Genomic DNA, 15,612 nt, shown 5'->3' on the forward strand with positions numbered 1-15,612 from the left:
CAGCCATTAGTGTTAGCCAGTGAGACGGCACAGCACTCCTCTGCCATCCTGGCGGAGCACTGCATCTCTTTCCCCGGCTGTTCCCCTTTTGACTAATGTTTGCCAACACTCATACATCATTCCCAAATTGGTTCAAATGAATTAAACACAGCTCTGCTTAACATTACGAGATTTAAATGGATTTTCTCTCTACAGGTCTGCCCCATAATTGGGTTTATCCATCTTGTTGAAGTACAGTTTACACTTGCTAACATCACGCCAATTCAAGCTACATTTTCTGCTCCAGTGGCAGGAGCGAAGCAGATTTGTCATCGGATCATAACAGGTAATTCAAACAACAATTAGTTTGATGACGGCCCGTATGTCAATGTCTGGTCCCAGTCAGCACAGCTCACACCCGGTGCTCTCTGTTCACTAAGATGAATTGTGCTTACAATTCTTCAATTTCAGTCATCAACAATACTTTCTGAAAAAGCTTAAACTCTATTGACACAAAACTGTCCTGTCCTCTAGCAAGAGGCGGGCAAATAATCCTGTAAAAGGAGCATATAGGCAGACAGCTGCACGGCATAAAACATTCTTGCATTTGGTTGCATTGACACGAACAAATAGTTCAAGGATTGCGTCTTCTCTTCTTTACCTCAATTCAACAAAAACTACTTAGTACTTACATAACACCATTCGTCCAAGAAGCTCAAAGTGAAACTTGAAAGTCTACTCACAAAGCCCAACAGCCCTGTCAGGTAGATAAAAATTATCCCCATTTTGCAGATGTAAACACTCAAGCATAGAGAGATTTTAAGTCTTAAATGTTCTAAAGTTGCCACCGATGTTAGGTATAAGAGGAGACACTGTGAGCTTGATTTTTCAGACCTGCCGACCTCTTCCAGACCTGCCGAGTTCAGTCAGAGCTGCAAGTGCTCAGTACCCCTGATAATGAGGCCCAAGGTATCTCAAAGCGGACACCCAAAAGCTAAGCCTCCCAGAATCAATGGCCACTTTAGAAAATTACATATGGTAGAAGAGGCAGCCAGCACCCCCAATTTCCAGTGGTATGTTCCAGTAGGCCACACCCATCAGCTTCAAAATATTTGTAGGCAGCTCACTGAAGTTTATTCATAATTTTGGAGACAATAAAACAGGAGGCTGGGCTATTATTTCTCCAATTACCTTTCAAAAGCATAATTTGCCTTTCAAAATCTCTCCCGTACTGTGAAAGGAGCTTTAAGAGTAAAATGAACATTACCCGTCATAAGCAACCTGATTCTAATCCCACACCCAGAAATTGTATTGTTCGTTTCCCTTCCTCCACACAAAGCCACAAGGTTATCTACTGATGAGGCATTTAGTGGTGTTTGACAAGAGTCATAAACCTTGGTTAATAATAAAGATAGGTAAGAGGATGCAATCATATACTTTTTTTTTTTTTTTTTTTTGTTAAAGAAGAGAGGAGGAAAAATATTTTCTAACCTGGAGTTTCCACCATCCAGCAAAGGGATGTACATCAGCTACTGTCACTCTATCTGGAAAATCCAACCTGCTGGCTTAAAATAAAGGGCACTTTTTCATACTGCTTCTGCAAGTTAACCATGTAAAAAATACAATTAAGGCAAAAATCTGGTTTAAAACTGAAATTTGCTTGATCTTGATAATATGGTATAAACAAGATTTCTCAAAGCCAGGTAGACAACACTATAAAAACCTTATCAGCCAGGGTCACTCTGTCTCTGGAAAGGGATGGAGAAGATTTTTTTTTTTTTAATTCTTCAAGTAACACATATACCAACATATAGGATATCCTCCATTCCAAAAAAAAAAAAAAAAAAGGGTGGGCACAAAAACTATTAGTGATGGACCAATGGAAAGAAAAGATAAGATATTATAAACCTAATGGATCCTGGAAAATTGAGACCTGCTCCCTCCCTATTGGTAACTGTGCTTGTCTTTAATTTGTAGGAAGTGATCATTAGAGTGAGCAGAAAACTGTATCCAAGGCAACATACATGACAATTTAACTTTTCAAACACCTTCACTCTGCTTTGCCCCAGACCTCTGTATTTTCCTTTCATTTTCACTTTAGATAACTTTTGTTATTTATTGCTATACAGCACCATAGCTGTACATAATGCCGAACAGACAAGTAAGAGATGGGGGCCAGATACTCTGCTGGTATAAATCACCATTGCTCCATTGACTTCTGTGAGGTTACCCCAATTCACACCTGACTCAAGGAGTTTACAACCTAAATTATATATTCACTTTTCCATCATGTCTCTAAACTATTTCAATTGTAACCACTGGAAGCTGCCCTGAGGGTCCCTTCCCTTCAACTCCTTCTGAAAATACCAGTTGGGCACTGATCCCACAAATCACACCTCTGCTCCCCACCCCTTTGAAGTGCACATGCAACTGAGCTCTCAGACAAGTTGGGTGCAACCCAACACCAGCTCTGAAAAATCTCCTGGAGCATCAACCTCTACTTGAGCCCATCATCTGGCTATTTGCACCTGTCCAAGCTTTTGAAAATTTTGCCCTAAACAACTTTCCCCTCGTGTCTCTTGACTCTCAATCGCCCTGCCCACTAGGCCATGCAGCCCCTTAGAACTCAGTATTATCTAAGGAAAGATGACAAGAGACCTAAGACTCATATGAGACGTCCCACTGAAGTCTATGGCACTATTTGCGTGGGTAAGTGTTGCAGGAGTGGATCTGTACCACTTTATAAGGTGAGAAAGTTGCCCGTATTTATACTAGACCCATCAGTTTAATTACCTTTGAAAATTCTTATACATTTGCTTAATTTCTGCTAATATGGTGAGAGAATGAGGGTCAGGATTCCTAAAGGGGCTGGGGAGAAAGGGCACAGATCACCGTTTGAAAGTGTAATAATGACTTTTTGGTTTGGTAATATTGGTCCTGACACCTAACCGCATGAGGATTTCAACTCTTCCAGCCAGTCAGTGACAGCCAAGAAATGCCCTCCCTCTCAGTCATCACTTAAAGTAATAAATATTTATAAGTTGCATGAAGCCTGGTTGCCTAACAACATGAGGCTGAACACTGAAGAAAAATAAAAGCCTAATAATCATAACACAACACAAGGAAGAAACAGCACCGGCATTTCATAAAATCTGAAAAACAATGGGAAAGTTTTTCAATCTGGCCAAAAAGAAAGCCTCAGATCTGCTTTGTTTTATAGGCAACTCCCTCAACAGAGGCTTCCCCTGCTCTTGAAATTATATTATGGTATGGGAACAGCTCCAGGGATGGGACATAGGTGTCAGGTTGACATTCTGGCACACACAGGAAGCTAGTGTTGATGATGTTTGCTACAGACTGGGGTAGAACATAGCAGAGTTTATGCAATGAGCAGGAGCTGATACAGGAGACCGATAAGTGTGGACTTTTTTTTTTCCCATTTAATAAGTCTCAGATGTCCCCAATAATCAGTGTAAAGCCTTGAGGCCAAGTAGAACAACACATCCTTGTAACTGAGTGGGTCCTGGGAGCTCCATTGCAAATCAGATGTCATATCTATAGATCAGACTGTAGAAGCCAATTAAGCAAAGGTTGTTCTATTCCAGTCTGTTGCAATGCTCCTTCTTCCTGCTCTTCATTAACAGACTAAGGATAGACATCTGGCTCCTAACTTCATTGGCTTATGAAACTCCCTGCTTAGGGTATATGCCATGGTAGATCATGCAAATGCTTTGGCTCTGAAAATAGACAAGGTGAGACCTATCACAAAGCTGTGGACTACTACCGTGCGGACATCAGCATCATACACTGGCTAGACTCAGAGGGTATGGAAAGGACGTTTTCTTCAAAGGGGTACAGGGGAGAATCTACCACATCACTCTCAAGAGACCCAAAAGTTTCCAGACAATCCTGTCCACATCCATAAAACAACCTTCCTTCTTGATGCAGAAGGCCAAACAGGGCTCCCATTGGAGACGATCAAATGTTACTCATAAAATATTTGGTACAGGGATTGCTACAAAGCCACAAAGCCTCCTCACCAACATGGTCAAGCTAACTGCCTCTGTCCAAAGAACTGAGCAATTGGATTTGGGAATCTCATCTAGATCTCTTCTAGTGGAGTGAAGAACATAAATGGGGCCAAGATGCCACCTCTTAAGTCAATAGCAAAACTCCCACTGGCTTCAATGAGACCAGGATTTCACCCAGGGCCACACCAAAACTGCCCTGGGAGAAGACAATTTGTCTCACTGCTTAAATGAGATGCCAAAAATTTAGCAGAGCATCCATAATCACTCTTAAATGTCGTCCTTTATTACCTAAGCACAATGGTTTTATCATTTATTTCTCGAGTAAATGGTGCTTAAGTTGAGCAGGCAAGTGGATTGTTCCTGTATATTGATTAGCCAATATAAATACATTTAAAAGGCTGTCAGGCTACAAACAAGTACTACCAAGCTATCCAGCCTCCTTTCTCATCTGCCAAATGAAGTGTTCATTTGGACAGAAAGCTGAACTTTCTTTCCACCTGCTCTAGGAAAGCAAATTAAACAAAAAAGGAGGTGAGGACTAAAGTACATTGCAACAATATGAGCTGTACAGAATATTCCAAAGGTGACTTATTTTCCCCTTCCCACACATACACACCCACATAAAGTCTCTGCTGAAATCAACTGCAAGAGTCACAGATTACAACTGGAAAAGCATCACACCCTGTCCAACCAGGTCAAGAGAGAGACTCAATACAGGACATGAAATATTTAATGGCACTGTTAAATGATTGCATTTATGCCACACAGTCATGATAACAATGGAATAAAGTTCATTTATTTCTGCAACAAACTAAAACTATATTTAGGCTGCACTTTTGGCCCACTGGCTTGAACTCTGCTCAATAATTCATTTTCTATCATCATCAAACCACGCAAGCAGGTTTCAAACAGCCATCGTTTGCAGTCCTTTTTTTTGTTTGTTTGTTTGTTTAAATCTTTTACAAAAGGTGTTTCCTTCTCCCCCACAACTGTGGGTCGTGTAAAAGCAAGGATTTAAAATTACATTAGTTATAGTCACTCCTGAAGCAGTGAGAATTTTAATGTCTGATGAGCTAAGGCCTGGTCCCCACTAACCCCCCACTTCGGACTAAGGTACGCAAATTCAGCTACGTTAATAACGTAGCTGAATTCGAAGTACTTTATTCCGAACTTACCGCGGGTCCAGACGCGGCAGGAAGGCTCCCCCATCGATGCCACGTACTCCTCTCGGCGAGCTGGAGTATCGGCGTCGACGACGAGCACTTCCGGGATCGATCCGGGATCGATTTATCGCGTCTTAACCAGACGCGATAAATCGATCCCAGAACATCGATTGCCTGCCGCCGGACCCTCCGGTAAGTGAAGACATACCCTAAGTGAGCTAGAGAAACAAGCTGTATCCTATTAGAGAGCTGGGATTCCAGACTTTCCAGTGATATGTACAGTACTGGTATCTAGCTGTAGGGTTTTGCAATATGTCGCATCTTCAAAGTGCAATGCCCTGATATCTGGGAAAGCTACATTTAAAATATATAGTCTAATATGTCTCTCACACTCTCGTCTACATGGTACCAAAGAAAGCTTGGTTTTATAGATGGCAAGCAACAAAAAAATATTGCCAGTATCAATAAAAGTTTGGTTTAAAAAAAAATAAACCTTACTAAGTGTGGTATAAAACTAGTTCACAGTCTGGAGGTGCTAAAAAAAAAAAAAAAAAAAAAACCTGACTGGCTCTCATTTAGTACGGTCTGCACAGACTCACTGGTGGATTCGTCTCTTGTAAATAACATGGCCAGCCGAAACTCATGCCAATAAAACCTTTATACCACCGGATGGTCTATATTTATCTGTGGATGGATCCATTAAAATCCTTTCTTGGTTTGTTATTCTTCTGAATCATCTGTAGGTTAAAGCAACAAAAGGAAGAGGGAGGAAAAAAGAAAAAGGGCAAAAAAACACTACTACACCAATCATATGTTTTTCAACAGGACATTTAGATTGTTTATAAAATGTGGAGAGTGGAAATTCATGCTTACTTTAACAAGATTTGGCACATCCACACTGCTTTTTATCATTTCCAAATTGAAAGTAAGGCAGCAAGGACGTCAGAGAGACAAATACAGAAAGCGATGTTGTGTCACACTTTTATACAAGGCTCGAATACATCTATAGAATCTTTCTGACGACACTCACATAAACATTAGACTTGGGCTGCGTACAGAAGATTATAAAACATAGAGGGGAAGCTTCACATGTGATGTTCAGTGTCATGCTACCAAGGGTTATTTTGGGATACAGCTTAGGAGGACAGCAGGGGGTAAAGACTGATTAGATTACCTCAGACCATATTTAAAATAGCATGGGCCCTCACACTCCCCAAGATCCTTGTACAGAAAGTCCCTGCATAAAAAAAAAAGGGGGGGGGGGAAGTGGGGAGGGAGGAGCTGCCACTTCTGTAGTGCTGTCCCCATCTTGCTAAGACCTGGATCCAGAATCTGTTCTTGGGGTGGAGACACAGTGCATGGACATCACTTCAAAGGCCCACATTTGTGCAAGGGATATAAGGGGCATTAGAGGCAGCATGACCGTTAGCATGGAGCCTTTTCATGCTGGGCATCTGTATGGACAGTTGTCCTCCTCTGGTAGTTCCCTGAGATCCACGCTGTTCCCCAATGGCTGAACCCAATGCTTCTTTTAAGAGGGATGGAGGAAGATGGGAAACTATGCTGTGGGAGAACATTCTCTGCCCTCAAGCAGGATTTTCCATGTGAGTGGTTGTTCCCTTCCCCCCTGCACACACCATTGCCAAGCGTGGTGACCAGAAATCTGAGCACACAAAATGCTTAGGGAAAGATGGCATACAGGTATTCCACAGATGGTCTTAAACAGGCATATCATAAACAATCCTCTATCAAAGCCAGACTAAAGCCAGCAAGCACCAAGACACAATTAGCTACCTACGTGCATCACACAACATCCAAATTTTAGGAGAATATTATAATCTTTTAAAAAAAATTCCACCTTATTATTGTCACCCTTTGATGATAAAGCTAAATTACAGCTGTAGGACATTTGGCTTTGTTGGACTACACTCTAACATATCAGGGATTCAGACAGAATCAATACTGAAAACATTCTGGTTTTGTGTATCTAACAAAAGTCTCTGTTTGCCCACATGGGCATCAAGCCTTAGCAAACAATAGCTGAGAGAACAATGCTACCTGTTCATGGAAGAATATTAATGGTTTTAAATTTCTGAGCACTGTGCTTTGTAATGCACTCCACCCTCCTTAAAGAACTATCTTCAAATGGCCTGTTTAGTGCCAGGTGGTTCAATGGAAACCACTGAGTGTTGTCTATAAAAGGTGGTTCGGCTTTAGCAGAGAATCTAAGCAGAGGCAGACAAGTTCCCCAAAAGTACCTTAGGAAGCCATAATAAAATGATTATTCAGGCACTGAATTGCATCAGTGTCTTCTGTCACCAGTTCCACTGTGAAAATCAGTGTTGGGGTTTCCCATTAAACCTCTTCCAGTCCTTGCATCAGAACCTCAAGCACCTGATAGGATACACGCTGGTGAACCCTTGGGGTCTACAGTGAGTTTTGACATACAAGGACTTTATTTTAATTTTTGTGTTAACAAAATTTGCAAAACATTTACTGAAGCACCTTTAAGGAGGCTTAATGTGAAAAATCTAAAAATCACCTTGAAGAATTGTGAGCCAGACTATTAAAACGGAAAATATTTTTAAATATAATATGCTTGTCACACCATTTATGATGTTTGCCTTTTGCTTCATTTTCCAGCAAACTAAATAAAAATCAGCTTCACTTCAGTTTAAATTCAACTCCCCTTTCAGGTTCTCAGTGCCACAAGATTCAGGTCACAAATACTGCAATGGGAGGGTTGTTCGTTTAAAGTCATCTATTTCCATGGCAACTTTTAAAAAAAAAATGTATGGAAACATTTCCATTGGTCTTAATTTGGGGGGGGGGGGGGGGATTTAAATTTTAGACCAAATTTGAGTTGGCAGAATCCCTTCACGTTGTAAAGGTCTTAAAATATTTTTCCCCATTTTAATATGCAATTTTTGCACTTAATTCCAAATTCCTACCTCCTTCCCCGCCACCTCCTAGGGCCTAAACTCTGGATTTTTCTACAGCATTCAAACATTTCAGCACTACTAAAACACAGTTGCATCACACCCTCTCGGTCCTGATCCTGAACTGGTATTAGCTAGCATGGAGGCGTGGCCACAGAAGATGGCGTTCCATGCACTGATCACCATGCCCACTCAAGCACCCCCACTGAAAATCAACCAGACTTCTCACATGCATAGTTATTTAACTGCTTGTTTGTGTGACTGGGGCCTAATCAGGATTTTGGGAAGGTTTACCAAGCATGGCAATAGCCATCTAAAAATATTAACTATGGATTGCTATATTCAAGAAATGTGCACTCATGTAATATTGATATGGCTATACTTCAAACACCTAATATATACATACTGCACCAGTGCAAAATGGGGATTGAAACCAGTGGGATTTACATTAATTTATCAGTGTAAAACATGGTGTGGCAAGCCCAGTCTCAGTGTGGGTATACTGCACCAGTGTATTAGTGTTAAGTAATAAATAAATAATAATAAATCCCAGTATAGACAGGACCTCCAGGTTGTAGCATAATGCAGCCCTTTCTCCCACAAACCTGCCATTGGCTATAGTGGGAGATACACAGGAAAAGACAACTGTCTGATTAGGAAACAATATAGTAATTTACTCAGCCAACTGCATGTGCTAGAAACAAAACCATCCCAACGGTTTGCAATTTACTGTAGCAATCAATTCTGTTTAAAAGTGCTATTAAACAGTTCTACTTTCCAACATGTCCCTACTATCTTCGGGGAGCTCTGTTTTTGGGGGCTAGTATAGTTCTTAAAACACTCAGTGGAGAAATATGCCCATAGTGCACCAAATTACTAGAGCTAATCAAATATTGAGGGTGGTTGAAAAAAATGAACATTATTTTCAACTCCTAATGATTGCTGGATTGAAGAATGCTCCAACCTTTATCATTCACTGTTTATTAGCATTTAGGCAGATGGATTTCAAGCAAATGTTTGGAGGATGGTTGTTCTTCATGAGAATACCCATATTCACATGCAAACAAGCGTATCTGTGCAATAACAAGAGGGGTCACTATTCATTATTCTTTTGTTTAAAAAGTTTCAGTCACCTGACCAATACCATGCTACTTAGGAGAGCAATCACTTATCACAAAGAAGAGCAAATTGTTAGCAAACAACCCACAGGCTGAAATTTTGTTGCATGAAGTATTCAGCAAATACTGTATCCATTCGTAACCATCAAAATTCGTTCCTGAACACGGAGGAGGAGGAGGGGCTGAACAGACTAAACTAATCTGATAGTTTGTTTGCAAAGAATAATTTGACCGGGTATTTATTTTTTTAAATATAGCTCTTCACACTTCAGATGTCACAGACATTTTACGTAACAGGTAAATACGATGTCTCTGACCTAAAGAGCTTACAGCCTAGCACAACAACAGAAGATGACACTAAAGAAAGGGGGGTTTAAGAGAGTGTATGGAGACCAAATGATGACTTGAAAGATTAGCAATTAATTATTTTTTTAAATAAATTCACCCAAATGTAATTCCTTTGGACTTTCATGGAGTTACCCCTAAAATGAGTATGACCACTGCAATACATACATGAATGAAGTTACGTAAACTAGATGATGCTATACAATCAGCACAACAGAATCAAAGTAAAGTTCTGAGGTTCAGATTTGAATTTTCTTGCCTTTTATGGTGTGCTTTTATACACATAATGTAAGAGGGAGGGGTTTGTTACACACACATCTGTCTTGTTTAATAGAAGTTTCACTTCTGAGGTAGCACCAGACACCAGGACATACACCAAGCCTACTTAACCACATATTTTTCCATTAGCCTGAATCCCATTCCTTGTATATGTGGAAGCAGAGAAAGAACTGACATATATAAGTCCCTTTTGATTTGAGGCAATGGAAAAATGCCTTAGCTAGGAGCCAAAGGCCTTGATTTTGTCCCCACCGGAACCAATGGGAGTTGTGCTATTGATTTCCATGAAAACAGTTGATGGCCAAATTCTCATCGTATTTACTCAGTTTAAATCTGGTGTTCATGACACTGACTTCTGTTTAGGTCAGAATAAACTGCCGTTCTATTCCAACACTTTCGGTTCATACAAAAATGAGTCATAATTAAACCAGAACACTAAGACAATCAAGCCACAAATTTTTAACACTATTTCTGTGTGGTTTACTCTGAAGAGTGACTCTGCAAAAAAAAAAAAAAAAAATGCACGTGGAGGAGTTATCTAATGTTTATTTCTTTTCTGTTTCCATTTCAACTGTACTTAAAATGAATTTCCTCTTTTCCTCCTTCCCCAACTGTCTGCCATGCAATTTTAACCTGGGATCTAAAAATCAAGCTGGATTCTTTCCTTCTCACACTCACTCCCTCACACCTAGTAATAGAAGACCCTGAAATCCAAATTTTGGCCTCAGTTAGACCTGTGAAACCCCAGACTATGCCCTTAATTATGCCTGTGGGTTTGTACAGGTGTAACTGACACACCCTGTAATTGAAATTTAACAAACAATTCATCTAACTGACAAAGAAGAAACAAAATCCAATTCACTGGAGTGTTACTGGAGCAAGTAGCAGTAAAAATAGATTTTACAAGGTATTTAGGCACCCGAAGATGGAGACAGGCACCTAGTGGTATTTTCACTAGTGGGCTCCTAATTCCCCTTGAAATCAGGGCTGCTGCAGGGGACTCAAGTATTGGTCTCTCCTGTTCTCTTCCTGTGGTATTTTCATTTCCTGAGGACTGAAATGTTTTGGTCTAAACAAATATCTTTTGGCTTAATATAGGGGTAGCTGGGTGAAATTTAATGGCCTGTGACATACAGGAGGGTCAGACTAGATTTGATGGTCCTTTCTGTCCTTCAACTCCGTGAAACCTTTAAAAATCTGGCTCTAAGTTACCCAAGTTAGCAGATGCTAAATGGCACAAAGAACAGACGTGTCATGTAATAAGGTTTCATTTTTACAGAGCTGTTCTTCAGATAGGACTGTACTTTAACATGATTGCAGGAAGTTAAGATGACAAACATTTGCCCCTTGTTCTCAGCATCTCTTTTGTATACCCTTTGGTCCTTGCCCCACCCCCCCATCCTCCTTACCCCCACGATTACATACTTAGGCCCTGATCCTGCTAACACTTATGCTCGTGCTTAACTTTACCCATGTGAGCATCCCCCTGAGTATTCCGGTGAGTAAAGTTAAACACATGTGTGAGTCTTTGCAGGATTAGGACCATACATGTGAGATGAACTCCCCTGAAGAGAAGCATCTTATTTACCTTAAAACTACTTACTGCCACACATTTAAAAAAAAAATCCCCAAAACAGGCAGAAAAGCAAGACTGTGAAACAATACTGATCACGCTAGTTGATGCCAGTTGATGTAGTAGGGGCTCTGTCGCACTGAATCACCACGTGAATTGCAACCAATGGCTGCTTTTACAGGCTGCGTAACATGCTTTGCAACTGAATGAAGAACTGTAAAAAAAAAAAAAAAAAAAAATCAAATAATAGCTTTCTGCTGTCGTCACAAACTACAGGACCACCTCTCAAGCAGTTTATGAAGAGAAGACATCCGCTTCCTCCTTCCATATCTAAATGGAGCCATGGCATTGATTGCAGATGCACATATTATTATTTGTTACTAGGTTTAAAATGACCATAGTAATCCAAAGTAAAGGGAAGGCTATTCAGTAACCAAATATAAGATATCAAGTTACCCTGAAGGATGCAGAATTACTACAGTACATATGTAACTGAAGAAGCCAGCCATTACAGAGAAATTATCAGATTATAAAACACAAGGGATTGGGTGCAGGAAAGCAGCATTAATAGAGGCCAGTAAATTGCAACAGGTATATCCAAATAAATGCCATGTTTTTGATAATTGGACCCATGCATATTGAGGACTTTCAGGCTGGCAGGCACCTCTTAACTGCCTTAGGGGGTAGCACATGTTTTAGACTAAATTATATTATAGATCTTATGTAGTAGAATGTATAATTACTTATACAGGTCATGACAACGAGTGAGCAAATGAGCACAATTACCAGGATCACCTATTCCCTGCATGAAATTCCAAAGGAAATTCCCCTTGTGCGTACTTTACCTTGGAAATGTTAAAATCTCTAGATTCATATTACCAAAGGCATAGACAAGCAGAGTGCTACAAAAAGTGAAGAGAAAAAAGCATTTGCTTTGAGAGGAACTGCATTCAGAAATCCAGGCACTATCCTTTCACAGGCTGGACAGAGCAGCTGTTTTCACACTGAGAACTTGCACATGAACAAGTTTTCACAACCTTTTGATGCAAAAATGCTGCCTTTGCTCAAAATAACAAATCTGATTTTGCTAAGAAATGGGTCCAGGGTCTACCTAAAAACTGGTCCATTTCCAATGGAAAATGCCAGATTTTGCTTAATAAAACCCCTGTATATACATTAGTCAGTTTCTTTTCGGGGTAATTGGCGTATTTTCCGTTTCCAATGAAATGTGACAAGTGTCTTATGTCAAGAAATTCTGGACTTAGTTACAAGTATTCTACTCTTCTCTACTTGAAGGTGTACCTAGGTCCTGATCTGATGTAGGTCCTGGAATGTAGTAATCAAATACTTTATTCACATGAATAAGGGGTTGGGCTGCTAATCCACTGACTTTATCTCACATGAGAAATCCCATTAGAATCATAGAATATAAGGGTTGGAAGGGACCTCAGGAGTTCATCTAGTCCAACCCCCTGCTCAAAGACAGATTTTTTTACCCCAGTTCCCTAAATGGCCCCCTCAAGAACTGAACCCACAACCCTGGATTTAGCAGGCCAATGCTCAAACCACTGAGCTATCCCTCCCCAAAAGTAAGAGAGGCAAGATTGGCTCCTTTGTCCCCCAACTTCCTTGTGGATGCCCCCAGATCTCCCACCGCTCCAAAAAAAATGCTCCGTGGAAAAGGCTGTATTATCTCTTCCTGGGAATCTCTGCAGAGCTGGAAGGGGGAAAGGAAAATGTGTGCCCACTCCATTCCCACCCTGCCTGGCTAGTCTCCACTCCCCCTCTCCTGGAGGTGGAATTTAAAGTTGGGGGAACAGGGTTACAGAGCAAGAGATCGGGCAAAGGTTTTTTTTTGTGTATAGGTTCACCTGTGTATTTGGGGACAATGATGGAAGAAGGGGGCAAGACTGAGTTATTTAAGTTATACAGCACCCAAAAGCGGTATCACATAAATAATTAGAAAAAGCTCTCTACCCTGGAAAGATTACGAACTACAATGACAGATCCCTGCATGATTTTAAAAAAGGCTCTGCTGAAGCTCAGGCAAAAGCAGTAACAACAAATAAAATGCGAACAGGGATACATCTGTATCATTTACGCATTTAAGGTAAAATTTTCAAAAGTCACGAAGCAACTTAGGGTATGCCAACAATACAGCGGCTACAGCCATAAGCATAGACACTTCCTACATCAACAGAAGGATTTTTCCCCCATAAATGCAATTAAGCCACCTCTCTGAGAGGCAGTAGGTAGGTCAATAGAAGAATTCCATGGAAGGAAGAATTCTTCCACCGGCCTAGGTGCATTTGCAGTAGGTCAACCCAGCTACGGGTGTGAAATTTTTCACAGCCCTAAGCTAGGTCAATCTAATTCTTAGGGGCAGGCCTAATTTAACTCCCACTGACTCTTAATCTTTTCTTCCTGTTGCTAACATTCACATTGCTGAATAAGCTATCCATTCTCCACGTGTGTCTGTACAGTGCCTGACACAACGGAACCCGGATTGAGGCCTCGGTACTACCAGACTACAAACAACAATTAAAAAACAATCTGTAACAAATTATTTGACTTATTCCCAAGACCCAACCTCATGCAGCCTATGGGCCAGATCCTTCTCCCAATGAGATCAGTAGCAAAACTCCAGACTGACTTCCATAACTCCAGACTGACTAGATGAAAAACTTTAAGGGACTAGCCCCACCACTAGTGCAAACAGTCCTTGCTCCTGAAAGCAAGCAGTCCTATTCAAGTTAATGACTTTTTGCATTAAAAGTCTGCATAAAAAGACGGTTTGCAAGAGTCAGAAATTGCAGCACTGGGTATAAAATGATGCATATTGACTAAGAAATATGTTTGTTCCTAAGGCAAAGCAGAGACAAATTTCAGTCAGTATCACCCTAGTACAGTATAATCAGTCCAATTAGAATACCAGTGCAAGATAAAGCATAATGCCTGGAATTGTCACTAGAGGAAAAAAACAAATCAACTCTTGGGTTCATATAAAACAAGGACAATTTAATGATGAGTAGTCGAAAATGTGGCCACACACGCACACACTCCTTCACATACACAGCAGCAGTTCATCAAAAGTGAATCACAGAGAGAAAGATGAATTTGAACCCTTTATCCCCTGTCCTTTATAAAAGCTGCCACTCAGTAAACGGAGATTGCTCTAATTACTGTGACAATTCTGCACCCCGTTCAAACAACTTTTGTGTTCTGGACAGGTTTCTCTCCGAGTTTGAAATTCTTGGCCTGAGAACCACTCTTGTCTAAAAGAGGTTTCTCGTTCCAAGCACAGAATGCAACATTAACAAGTTGTTCCTCTTTTCAGCTCATTTCATTCTCCTCTTTTCCAATTGCCCGATTCAGAGCTTAATGGAAACTTGTCGAATCTCTTTTCTTCCCACAAACCCTGTAGAGCCCCAAAGCAATCTGTGCACAGGGTAACCACAGGAATCTTATATTGTCAATTAAAATTGGATAGACACCTGATAACAAAGTATACATACTAGAAGAATATATATCACACATAAACACAGACGTGCACATGTAACCAGGCAGATAATCACATTACAAATATATTAACAAAGCTGTAACGATTCCAAATTCCATTTTCATTCATCCAATTCCACTTTTGGTTTAGTTTTCATAGACATTCACATTTTTAAAAAATGAGTTGAAGTTAAAGACAAAGTATAATTAACTGCCACAAGTAAGCAACAGTTGATGTCAAGGCAAAATATACTCCCCAAAAATGAATAAATAAATTAGGCATCCCATCTTTGATGGTCTATGGATTATGAAGATATTTTGTCCTTATGCAGATAAATATCCTTTATGGGGCAATGTATTTTTCTTTATACAATTATATTTTTGGCTACTACAAAAGTTATGTGCTTGGCTAACTCCCATAAAAAACATGATTTCTCTATATAACACCCCTCTGTTTCTTGTATAAATACAAAAAACTCTTAGTTTTATTTTGGGGGAGAAATACGGGGAGGGCTTGGGCAAAGGGGAGAAGTAAACTAAAATGCTTGGCATCCAGACATGGAACAATAATTTATACCTTTAGACAAAGACACACATGGAGAAAAGAATTTCTCCTCTACTTCTCAAGGCAAACAAAAAGGTAGCCAGTCTGGCTACCATCTTATTCTTCTGATATGTTCGTTCAAG

At 40.3% G+C, this 15,612-nt stretch overlaps 1 protein-coding gene across 50 annotated transcripts in view; it reads right to left on the reverse strand.

Annotated features, from left to right (window-relative positions):
* TCF7L2 (transcription factor 7 like 2) overlaps positions 1 to 15,612 on the reverse strand; it is a 203,609-nt gene that overhangs the window by 176,015 nt on the left and 11,982 nt on the right. Inside the window, exon 2 of one of the 50 annotated variants that reach the window (XM_042855249.2) lies at positions 1,471 to 1,544. The exons of the other annotated variants lie outside the window; for them this stretch is intronic. The gene's annotated coding sequence lies outside the window, so the exon portion shown is untranslated. The remainder of the gene's footprint in view (positions 1 to 1,470; positions 1,545 to 15,612) is intronic. 50 annotated transcript variants of the gene reach the window in all.

This window comes from Chrysemys picta, chromosome 7 (assembly GCF_011386835.1).
Source record: "Chrysemys picta bellii isolate R12L10 chromosome 7, ASM1138683v2, whole genome shotgun sequence".
NCBI classification, from domain to species: Eukaryota; Metazoa; Chordata; order Testudines; family Emydidae; genus Chrysemys; species Chrysemys picta.